General features: G+C 50.1%; 1 protein-coding gene across 3 annotated transcripts in view; it reads right to left on the bottom strand.

Annotated features, from left to right (window-relative positions):
* The window catches only part of LOC126571614 (rho GTPase-activating protein 190), a 29,236-nt gene extending 16,948 nt beyond the window's left edge, over positions 1–12,288 (bottom strand). For all 3 annotated transcript variants that reach the window (XM_050230292.1, XM_050230300.1, XM_050230308.1), the window contains exons 1-2: positions 12,180–12,288; positions 9,389–10,065 (exon numbers count right to left, since the gene is read on the bottom strand). The gene's annotated coding sequence lies outside the window, so the exon portion shown is untranslated. The remainder of the gene's footprint in view (positions 1–9,388; positions 10,066–12,179) is intronic.
* Between the last annotated feature and the right edge of the window lie 273 nt (positions 12,289–12,561).

Raw genomic sequence — 12,561 nt, 5'->3', positions numbered from 1 at the left:
TTGCTACTGCGGATGATCTGGATCACACTTGTTGCTGCCTGCACCGTTGACGACTGAGTGTGAGCCGGGCCGGTCGCTCGCGCTCTATTTATGCAAAATCTGCCCCACCCTCCCCCCTTTACCGAGAAAAAAAAAAGTGTTCGAACAAAGTTCTTAGCTCCTGGTCACTCTATCGCCACGCTCTTCTTTCCTTCACTTTTCACCGAACCGCCACCGCCCGTGATCGCTGATCGGCTTTGGGAATGAAAGGCATAAAAGTGCATCTGAAAAGAAAGCCGTAAATCAAAATCCCCGGTGCCCGCGAACAGTGGATCGCGCAAAGGCAGACGCCTTTTTACGACTTCTTTTTCTTCTGCTCGGCCACCATGCCACACTCCATCGCGATGACGCATCCATACCAAGCTCAAACGGTTTCCGTACGCTCCTAAAAACGCAAAATGACGCCTTTTTGATTTCTGTGCACCGCACCGCAGACTCCACAGACCGAACCCGTTTGATGGGCACAACATACGCCACACTAACACACATGAAGGGGAATTTTTCGTCATCCTTCCGGGGGCACTAAAACATGGCCGCCAGGATAACGGTCACCCGGCGATTCGCAAGCCAATCGGCCAAGGAATGGATTGGAATGATGTTGATGTGTGACCAACAACAGCCGCAGGTACCGCAGCTGGCTAGCTGGAATGGTTGGAACTCCGAGCTCTTGACACGTTACAAAACAAGGTTACTGTGCAGCAAGCAGCCGAAGCTGACGCAGATGAAATGATAATGAGCCGAGAAGCCGGTCTCTGCTCAATTGGCCACTTCTGCAGCCTCCCATCAGCTCAGCTGGCTGCGTGGATTGTGGAACCGTTGAGGCCTTGTTATTCCGATTCCTCTTTCGCTCGTCGTCGAGCACGGAGCTCGCTCGATGCTCGACCGGAGGCACAAGGGAAAAACGCAAAGAACAAAAAAAAAAAAAACTGCTGACTAAACACACTCCTGAGTCTTTTTGGACTTCTGCCTTGGGGCGGCTTCTAAAGGGAAGATTGAAAGTAAAGTTTAGAAAAGAGAAAAAAAAGGGGAGGAGGAAGAGGGTGGTCCTCAGCATTCACCATTATGCTGCTGCTGCTCAGCACAAACAGCTCACAGTTTGTCGTCGATACAACTCACAAATGCTAAATGGATGATGCAAACGGTTGGACTTGAAAACTTGGGCCACTATTTCCGGTTGTTTTCCGGATGCACCTCAACGCATCGCATTGCATCATCACCATCATCATCGCACTCGTGTCGCCGTCCGGGAGGGAAAAAAGGAAAACCGAAAAATCTCCGCCGCCAAACCAAGGCAAAACCCGGGGGGGGGGGGGGGGGGGGAAATTAAGTCAGGATAAATGGCTGAGTGGCCTTCGTCACTGGCACGCATTTTATGATGATTTAATGCCCCCGCCATGCGCCAACGGGTTCAGCCAGCCGGAAGTGGTTTGCGCAAAAGTTTGCATCGAACGACGGTCCGGGTGGGGGTGGCCCTGGGTGTGACAATAAAAAGCGAAATGTTTCCTCCTGCCGGAGACCCGGGATGGAACTTTTCTTTTTTATCGTCGCCCCCCCCCCCCCCCCCCCCCCCCTCCCTGGAAGGAATGTCCTGGGAAAACATCGTGTTGGTTGGCTTGTTAGCATGCAGCGCGCTCTCTCTCTCTCTCTCTCTCGAGGTCGAGTGCATCGCACCGGTTGCGAGCGCAAATGAGCGGCCCATAAGTATTGCGCCAATCGCAATCGGCCATCGGTGCGACATCATCGTTAACGTTTTACGAAACTTATAAAACGCGCGTGCACCGTGGATGGTGAGACGGGCGTAAAAAGCACCGCAGCGCGTGTTGCTGCCTGGATCTGGGTGATGCCATAGTTTAGATTCAATTTTCTCTATTCTAAAAGAGAGGGGGCTGGAGCTTTTTTGCCTTTTATGGGAAAATGGGACCCCGAGAGAAGGTGCGGGGCTGGGAAGAGAACATTCGGAACGCGCCGCATAACTTCCTCATCGATGAGCTTTCCACTTCCTACAACCAAGCGGATATATCCGAACCGTGTTCCACAGTTCCAGACACCCAGAGAGCTGCTCGGCCTAGGCACTGGCCGGAAAGTAAAATACCGAAAAGACAGTTGCATTGCGTGACATTAGTTTTTTACATTTTTATTTTATGAATGCTCATGCTTGCAAGAATATTGTGTAACAGTTTTGGCTCGATCGAAGGTACACTGACAAAGACACTGATTTTTGAATAGTTTGCGCCCCATGCTGATTCAATGCGCTCCTTGAATTTGATGCCATGGATTAATTTTGTAATAAATCTTCTCCACAATACCACCAAATATACTTGAAAAGATGTAGTTTATTATGGCATTTTGCAGCAAACATGTATAGGTAGAGAGTTTTCTGCAAACCAATCGCCGGAAATGAGCCATTTTTTGGTCCAAATCAAGAGACTTTAAGCGACGAACCCGGCTTTGGTTATCGTGCGATCACTTTTTCAACTTTAAAACGCTGCCAACAATCGAAAAATCGTGATATCAACAAAAACTCAACGGGGCTATCGAATGAAACTTACAATCTATCAAAAGAATATCGATTTGCATATTTCTGATCACCCATCACGCGGCTGCGATACGATACGGCACCGAAAGAAGCACATTTTTCCAGACATGCGCGCCTAAATTTGATGCCATGGGGGAAGTTTTTCATAAATCGTCCCCATAATACCACCAAAGATAGTTGAAAAGTTGTAGTTTATTATGGCATTTACAAAAACATCTATAGGTAGATGGGTTTTGTTTTAAACAAACCGTCGAAACTGAGCCATTTTTGCTCCAAATCCATGTGATCACTTTTTCAATTTAAAAAACGCTGCCAAAAATCGGAATATCCACAAAACCTCTACGGGGCCACCTAGATAAACGTTTAGTCTATGAAAAGATTATTGTTTTGCATATTTCTGATCACCCATCACACGGCTACGAAGGTTTCCGGAAAAAAAATACATATTTGCAGACACGCCTTTTAAAAATTGATGCCCTGGGTGAAGTTTTAAACTAATCTGCTCCAAACTACAACCAAATATTTCCGAAAATTCGTAGTTTCGTATGACATTCACTTGACTAAATTAAGTGAAACGGTTTACTCACAAAAAAAGGTAATCAAATATGAGCCATTTTTTCACCCAAATTAACCCTAAAACCCGCCCATTAATGCATTCGTTAAGCGAAGAAAGGGCTACAGCACTAGTGAGTGTGTTAACTCGCTGGCAACGTCCACACAGCCCGGTACAGGCGGTAAGGCATACTGGCGGATACGGGCCGATCATCTCGCAGGACCCAAGACAAACATGCCAAGAAGCAGTGCCACGCTCGCAAGTAATACTTCTCCCAGGCCCAGGAAAAGCTGTGCGAGGGGGGAGAGAGGCGTCGGCTATGCTGGGCGAGGTGGAATAATTTGCAATTTTCATAACACTCCACAAAACACAAGACAGGCGCAGGAAATGGTGGACGCTGGCTCACAGGACGCGTCTATCGCTCGTGCCTAGCGATGGCTGCGGCAGGCAGTGTATCCTTCTCGCTATTCTGTTGCTGCTGCTGCTGCCTAGAGACCGAAGCACACACCAAGTGCCTTCCCCTCCCCGCCACGGTGCTGTGCCTGAAGGCGGAAAAACGGAATAATTGGCGAACGGCTGGAGCGCCCTCCGCGTAATGCTGCTGCTGCTGCTGCGGATGATGATGATGATGATGGGACGGCCCACAGCAACGATGGTGCATCTCTATCGCTACGTGCAAGGATACTATTCCGGCTCGCACTCCTTCGCGCTTCACAACAGGGCCGCACAAGGAATGCACAAGGACGAACGGAACCAGTGCCAGGCCGTGAAAGGCGAGGTTGTGATGATGATGATGATGACGGTGGTGGTGATGGTGTGCTCGGAAATGAGCTAATTTTGCGCAAATATTTGCTTCATCTTTTGGACGCTCGTATCTGCTCCTTTCGCTGTGTCTCATCTCCCTCCCTCTCTCTCTCTCGCTCTGTGCGCTCGTCGGAGCGCTGGAATGCGTGTTTCACTTTCTGCGAGGCCGCCAGTTTCACCGTTAGAATGCACCGATCGTCGTCGTCGTCGTCGTCGTCGTTTGCTGATGCTGCTGTTGCCTGTAGCCCCCCCCCCTCCCCTTTTTGAAAGAGCATCGGCATCAGCATCAGCATCGTCCTCTGTCGGTTGGTTCTCGGTTGCCTTGGGTACGCCACCGCCACCGTAGGAAAGGCCTTCGCATTCGCACACAGACCGGGATGCCGACCATGGACTACATTTCATTCATTTCCGAACGACGAGTGGTGGTCGTGGTGGTGGTGGTGGTGGTGGTGGTGGTGGTGCATTATCCCTTTGTTTGGGATGATAACCTTGCGTGCTGACACCTCAACTGGGTCGCACCCAACACGAGCTACAGGAGCTGGCTCTGCTCTGCGGGAATTAGGGGCTTAGGTATTTCTTTTCTTTTTTAAACTCAATTCTCAGTTTTTACATATTTTTTTTTTTCATAAATGTAGAGAGCCATTCAAGGATATTGTGTGAAATTGTTTTGGATCAATCAATTCCACAGTTGACAAAGATATTGATTTTCGGTAAAGTTGAGCCTTGTGCAGAAGTCATAACTTAAGCGGGGGGCTTTGGTAATTTCTGGCCAAAGACAAGGTTCATTTTTGACGATTGTTTGTGAAGAAACCATTCAACATATTTCTCTCAAGAGGATGGCATATTAAACAGCAACTTGTGAAGGATATTTGATTCTATTTTGGTGAAAATTTAACAAAAACTTCATGCATAACATCAAATTCCTGAAGGTGCGCCTGCGAAAAGGTACTTTTCCCGCTGCCCATCGTAGCTGGGTGATCAGAAAAAAACACAAATCGATACTCGTTTGAGAGATTATGAGTTTATCTAGGTAACACCGTCGAGCTTTTGTTGTTATTCTAATTATTCGGTTTTTGGCAGATTTTTGAAGTTGAAAACAGTGACGCTTTCTGTCAGTTTGCCTAAAACACGATTTTTGGCGATTCGTTTAAAAAAAAGTATCAACAATTTAATAACAAAACCTCGACAGGGCTACCTGGCAAAAAGTGTACAGATTGTGTGTTGAAAGTGTGGAATCGATCGGTCCAGTAGTTTTTACGGTACTGGATGGGCACCGGAAAAGGTACCTTTTCGAAGACACGCCTTCCTAAATTTGATGCCACGGATGAAGCTTTTAACAAATCTTCTCCAAAATGCAACCAAATAAACTGGAAAAGCTGTAGTTTAATGTTTAACATCCACTTGGGGGGAACAAAAAAGTCGAATGGTTTCTTCAGAAAAAAAAAAACAATCAAATTCGAGCCAATTATTCAGACAGACAGCGGGCAAATTGTTTGCGGTTCCCGAGGAAGCAAGCAAGTCCACCAAAGGCAGGATCATAGGACGGATGCTTTGACGCAGGTGACCACCCTGCGGGGCTGGACTTGCTTAATTGGAGCATCGCCCAGATAATTGCCTGGCGCGTCTCGTATTAAATGTCCCAAAAGCTAATGTCCGTTGGTTTCCTGCACTTTATTTGTTTTGTTTTGTGTTTTTTGTTTTGTTTTTGTTAAACATTCCTACGTGGCCCATTAGTGCATTAGACCAAGGTAGTCCGCCGAGCGGTGATATGAATAAAAAGAAAAAAAACAAACAAACAAATTAGTGACCGGGACGCGAAACAAGTTCGCGTGAAGTTGTGAGTGGAAATCAAGCGCACGATTTAGCGAGAGTCATTAGAACGGGCCGTCCGTCTTGCAATACGCGAAGAAGCCCTGGTGGTGGGGGATGAAAGAAAAAAAAGAATAATGCAAAAATAGCCTCCCACCCTCAGCCCTCTTCGTCCTTCGGCTACTTCCAAGGAGCGCAGGTGAGGGAACGGCCTCCGCCGAGCTCCCGCTCCCGGCCAAAGTCCTTGACCGACATATTGTACGCCTTGACCCCCGGCGCCTTTTGCTGCCACTGCGTCGGTGGCCCGTTCCAGGCTACCAGGACACTCTGCAACACGGCGAGCGTACATGTTGATTTACGCCCCCTCCCCCCCCACCACCCCCTTCCCGGGCCACTTGGGACCATCCTGCGGGTGCTCGCCGGATCTCGTCGCCCCGCCGGATGTCCTTGGAGACTTGCGTGTCCTGAAGTGGGTGCGTTCCTTTGGGGGCCCCTTTTGGCACGTGCGCCCGCGCGCCTTGGTGTGCAGTTGTCACCGGGATGCGCCGGGATTGAGAGGGGGCACGGGGGTTGTAACCCGTGGTGGTCATCGTCATCTTGCCCTTTGGGTTTTTATCCTGTTTTTTTTTTTTTTGGTGAAAATCGCACCAACGGACCACGGTCCATGGAGTCCGGGTTTGCCGGGCCGGGTGAGCGCGCGTGCGCACCAAAAAGGCACACATACACACGCACACACATGCACACGCACACCCGGCACGTACGCAGAGACAGTTACATAGCGTTAACGGCAACATTTCCGACCGGGTTTGGTGCTGCTGCTGCTGCTCGGGAACGGGAAACGACTGCAGCGTCACTGTGGCCACTTGCTCTCTTTCTGCCTTCCTTCCAGCCAGTCCACCAACATGTTGTCGGAGCATCGAGCATGGTTCGATCTCATCTTCATCGAACGTCATTCCGCGTGTCCAGCGCGCGACGTGGAAAATGCGAGAAACCCTCCACCTTTATTGGCAATCGTTGCTGTTGCTGCTGCTACTGTTGCTCGTTTGGTCGCGTTGGTCGATGAACCACGAAGCCGCGGACCGAACGCGAGGAAACCGCGTTTCGTTTTCGTTGGTGGTTCATCTCGCACGGACCAAAAAGGATGGCGGCTCCAATATGGTTTCGTTGTGGTGGTGGCCATCACACACCACACTTTGCTGCTGCTGCTGCTGCTGTTGCTATTGTTCGCTGTCAATTTGTGTCCGATTAGCCGATCACATTCGATTTTCGGTCGCTCTTTTGTTTAACTCTCTTTCTTTTTCTCTCTCTCTCTCTCTCTCTCTCTCTCTTTGTGATCTAGTAAAGAATCTCTAGAAGGATGTATCAAGATAGGGCATCGCCTTGCTCAGGACTCTAGACTATCGCATTTTCTGTTTTACTTCTTGTGACGTGTGGATGTCCTGACAGAGAAACACACGAGGAGAAAGAGAGAGAGAGAGAGAGAGAGAGAGAGAGAGAGAGAGAGAGAGAGAGAGAGCAAATAGAGCACCGATGAGCCATTGAAACAAAGACCCCGACGCACAGCGGGCATATGAGCAAGAAAACGTGTTTGTTTTTGCCATGAATCTGCGCTTCTCTTACTTCTTTCATTTCTGCAATTTCTCTTCGGGCCCCTTTAAAGCATGTGCCTTCCCCAAAACAAATGAAATTCACTCTAGATTGCAACCACTTATCATTTGCAAGCATTGAAATCATCCAGTTGATATCGGTATCCATCCATCTTCGCTTGAAATTTGCTTTCAATCTCAGAACTTCCTTTCAAATACCTTCATTTTGTCTTCTGCAGTAGGTTACTCTAAAAGTGGTGCTATTTTCTTCTTAGCATATATATTAACTCAGCATATATATAAAGAAAAACATCGAAAAGAGGAACCAGGGAGGAATCATTCTGACTTGTTTTACTATTCTAGAGACTTTACTCTTTCAGATGCTGTTAGAATCTTTCCCCGGGCATTGCCTTTGCCATCGACACAGGGCTTTACAGAAAACGTTGAAGTTGGAATCATCACTTTTCCATATGATTTTGGGAAGGTTCATTTTTGGATAAAAAGCTGTGATTATTTTTAAACATCAAACCATAAAAAGGACTGCAAAATATTCTTCTAACCTCGGAGATGTTCGTGCATACCAAAAAAACAGGCGGTTATCTTGACTATAACTCCTTTTTTTTAAAAAAGACTTTCCCGACGCTCCGATTCCTGTTACTTGTATCCTTCCCCATTCACTGCTAAAAATGGCCACAAAGCAGGAGTTTGTAATCATAAGCATGAGTTCTCTATATGATTGTGCCATTATCTGAAGGATATTTTTAAAATGATGAGCAAGACAAAATTAGAGAGCACACAACAAAACATTATGCTCCATAACTTTTGGCCAACCTTTTGCCACAAATACCCCGCTGTGCGATGGCAACATTGTCCGTATCCTGCTGCTGCTGCTGTTGCTGCTGCTGCTGCTGCTGATTGCATCCACGCCATGCAATAATTCGGTGACAGGAAGGTAAAAACCACCTCCCGGCTGTCGTCGTCATCGTCCTGTCCTGTCTACGGAGACATTGATTTTCGATTCACCGAGAAGAGCGAGAAACGTGAGCAAGCTTTGCGAGGCTTACCCTTAAAAAAAAAAAGAAGCGGGGGGCTAGAGAGTGGAAGAACATTCGCCATTCGCAAACACACAAAAGGGGTAGCGATGACCTATGTGCACTGCCTAATCCGACCGCCAGACTCGCTCGCTCGCTCGCTCGCTCGCTGCCAATTAACGGCCGGTGACCACGACCGCGTCAACCCCCACCCAAACTTCCGCATAGGAAAGCGCAGCTGCCGGTGGTGGTGGTGGTGGTGGTGGTGGGTGGTGTTCTGGCGCGTGGCACAGAATTAGAGAAGGCGGTTCCTCCTCCTTCTCCTCGTGAAATACGATCACGCCCGGTGACACGATGCGCACACGCCTTTGGTGACAAAGCTAACCTCTCCCCGCTTCCCCCCAAAAAAAAAACCAACAACAATAACAATAAAAAAAAAACCTGTGTGCCTATCAGCTTTCAGCGGAGCTGCTGCTCCGTGAGCTCACCACGGAGGGGCCGCGCAAGGTTGCTTGTTACTGCCACCCGCACTCCTGCCGCTTCCCCCTCCCATTTAATCCCCTGAGCAGATGACATCATTGACTTTGTATGCGCGCGCGCTCCCGCACACTGCTTAGGATGATAAAAATGATGATGATGAAGATGATCGCGCGATGCGATGTGCTGCGCTCCCGTGAGGCGGGGGCGCGAGGGGAAAATTAAAATCAAAATAACCCACCGGACGAGGGATTAACTACCGCTTCAATTTGGAGCGAGCAAGGCTGCAGTTACGCGAAAGAATGGCGATGGCGACAACAACAAACAAAAAAAAAGAAAAAAATGCAAAAATGCTACAATCGCTAATATACAGCAGCAGCACCTTAAAATGTATAAAAAGATGCACGTCAGAAATCAACTTATCTCGTCGATTACTGTTTTTTTCGTGTGGCTAAAAACACATGTAACTGATTGTAATGGCATAATGGTCGACTATCCCAGGCTAACCAGTTGCCAGCCGAGGTTTTCTCCGGTTTCGTGTGCGGCCACCTACCTTGCTTTTCCCTTCTAGCTGGTGTCCGACATGGCGCTCTCGGGACACTGGCGCTGCTGCCACTGCTACTGCTTGCTGCTGCTGCTTTTTTTTTCTTGTTCCTTCCCTCTTCTGCTTCTTATCCTTCTTCGTCAACCCCTATTGCGTTTGGTGGGAGCTGAGGTTGTGGGTTTTGATTGTTGCGGTGTTGGGCCGTTTTGTTTGGGGGGAGGCGGCGGCTGCTGGCGTGCTGCTGAAGGGCTGCTCGCCTCTCGCCCCCTCGTCCTGGCGGGCGGCACACACACTTTTCTCACACGTCCGGACCCCGTCACTTCCCTAGCAGCAGTGGTTGCGTGCCGCTTCTGCTTCACCAGCGACTGACACCGCAAGGGAAAACACAACACGAAAAACACACACAACACAAGCACACCACAAGGACACGCGAGGACACATGCACAATGAGACACCGGGACCGGAAACACACACTCTCTCTCTCTCTCTCACTGCCACTGTTTGTTTTTTTTCTGTTTTGCGTGGTATTGTTGTTGTTGCTGGACTCGCTCTCTCTCTCTTTTCTAAGCTTCCCAAAAAAAAAACACTCACTCCGCTTCGGATGCTCCGGTCTCCGGTTGCTGTTTCCGGTGGGGTTGATCGTGTGGCGCGCGCCCGGCGACTTGCTTGTGCTGCTGCTGCTGCTACTGTACGGGGGGGGGAAAAGGGGCGAATAGGATCGATGGGTCAGGATGATGAGCCGAACAGATGCGCTCGCTGGTAAAGCGCTTAACGCCGAAGCTCACAATCAATGTGACAGGGGCTGTGCGCTGTTGTCGAGAACTCAGTGTTTTTTTTTTTTTTTCAGCGAGACGGGGCGTGTGCGCCCGACATATTTGTGTCCGGCCAGCCCAGAGAGTCACGCCAACAAGGATGGCGTTTCGTGTCACACAAATACACACGTACAAGTGAAAAAGGGGCCGCTTCGAGTTGTCTTGTTGGTGCTGCTGCTGCTGCTGCCGCCACCACCGATAAGCCAGGAAGTTTTCCTGCTCCTGGGAGTTGGAAAACTCCCAAATCGAATCAGAAGCGAGGGTGGCCCGACCGAGCAGCCTAAAAAGAAAGCAGAGAGAGCAGAGAGAGAGAGAGCAGAGAGAGAGAGAGCAGAGAGAGAGAGAGCAGTGAAAAGGAGACGAGGAGCGAACCAGTAGCGAATGGTTTTGTACCGGGAATGGAAATCCGCAAAGCCGGTGGACAACAAAACTCCCACTGACGGGTGTCCTTCACTGTTTTTTTTTTCTTTTCTTCTCGGAGCGGGTAGCGGTGGTTGCGGCGAAGCGGCGAAGGTTCACTGTTGCTGCAGATCCTTGGTGACGGGTTGTTGTTGTTGTTGTTGCGGGTTGCTGATTGTTGAATCGGTTGTTGCTGATCGACGTATCGCGCAATGATCCAGGTGAAGAGAGAGAGAGAGAGATAAGAGAGAGAGCGAGATTCTCTCTCCTGTTACAAAGTTCTTCGGTTCGGTGGCCGTCCAGCAGGAACTCCTTTCTGGCGTACTGTGTGTATATATCTGTGTGTGCAGCAGCAGCAGCGGGTAATTCTCTGTGTAACCGTGATGCCATGCGCCGGGTAGCAGCCTCACAACCATCCTCCACTCTCTCTCTCTCGCTCTCTCTCGTGCTCCCTTCCTCCCTAAATTACATGTCGCCTCTACCTGGCTGCCACGGAAGGCCAAAAAGGATCAACGGGAACGAAGTGAAGTCGTCGCACAAGGACAACAGTAAGAACAGCGTTAAAGAGGGAGGGAGGGAGAGAGAGAGAGAGTGATGGTGTGTGCGCGGGCGCGCGCGCGCGCATCGCACGCTTTCGGTTTTGCTTTCGGAGAAATACGCACCAATCCGCCAGGCCGCCAGGCGGACACACGCACACAAACACACCCACGGGGACGCACGGGGAGCGAAAAACCGGGGATAGAAGAGACCGGGAGGCACCAACCGGGGCTCTCGAACCGGGAGGTGCGGCGGGGAATGCAGAAACAGAGAGAGAAAGAGAGAGAGAGAGAGAGGGAGCGGTGCGCCCCGCGTGACGCATCGGACACTCCGCTGGGCGCAGCGAGACCAAAGCTCCAGGACCAAACCCTCACCTGGCCTGGCACACTGCTGCTTCTGGCGCTCCGCGACGCTTTCGGGTTCGGGGCAGCCGTTTTTTTTTTTGTTTTTTTTTTTTGGGCCAGCCAGCAAGTGTGTTCGCGAAGGCACCACCAAACAGCGACAAACAGACACAGCGGATAGCACGCCCCAGCTAGCTGCGCCTGGACTGGTGGACGGACCTTTTGGGTTGCTGGCACGGCTGGCTGGTTGTTGGCCCCTCGAATCAAGGGGCTAGAGCGGACGGTACACCGGGGGGAAGAAGGCGCGAGGGTCTCTCTCTCTCTCTCTCTCTCTCTTCCTCTCGCTAGTGAGGTTGGCCACGGTCCCTCGCCCAATCTGCTCTCCCTCACTCTCTCTGTCTCTCTGTCTCTCTGTCTCTCTGTCTCTCTGTCGGTTAGCACACACCATGGTGTTTTCACTTTGCATTTTCGCTTTCCGCACAATTGTCTTTGCTCCGTTCCAACGGGGGGAGGGTTGGGGACGACAAGTCACTGGCCGAAACTGGAAACACGCACGCACCGTGTTCCCGTGTGCGAACATGGGGCAGAAGGGAAAACAACAACCACAACAACAACAACAACAACAGAAAAACCTAGCAAAACACATCAGCGAACGCGCTTGGGGGCGGGGAATTATCGAATATCTATCTATCTATCTATCGGGGAACGTACGCCGCAAACGGGAACGGGATGAGACGGGGGAGATGCAACAACTCGCAGTGCAGCTCGCTATTTCGTTTTTTTTTCTTTGGCGTTTCAACGCGGAACCAGCGAAACAACACCCAGGGAGGACACCCAGGACTGTGTGACACTGCGTGCGACCTGTGACCGCAGATGGATGGATGCTATGCCTTCGCCTATGCCACTGCCATATGGGTGAAGTCACCCAGCACCGCCTGGGCCTGGGAACGGCGCCATTTTGGATGGTTGGGATTTTGACAATCGGGAGACCATTTTGTTTCCCAGAATTCGAAAGGGGTAAGCCGAGGGGGGGGGGGGGGGTGAGAAAATGTTTCAATGATCTAATACGGTGAATACGGGGCTTACTCCTTCG

This window comes from Anopheles aquasalis, chromosome X (genome assembly GCF_943734665.1).
Source record: "Anopheles aquasalis chromosome X, idAnoAquaMG_Q_19, whole genome shotgun sequence".
In the NCBI taxonomy this organism is placed as follows: domain Eukaryota; kingdom Metazoa; phylum Arthropoda; class Insecta; order Diptera; family Culicidae; genus Anopheles; species Anopheles aquasalis.
This window is presented reverse-complemented; position numbering and strand designations above follow the sequence as displayed.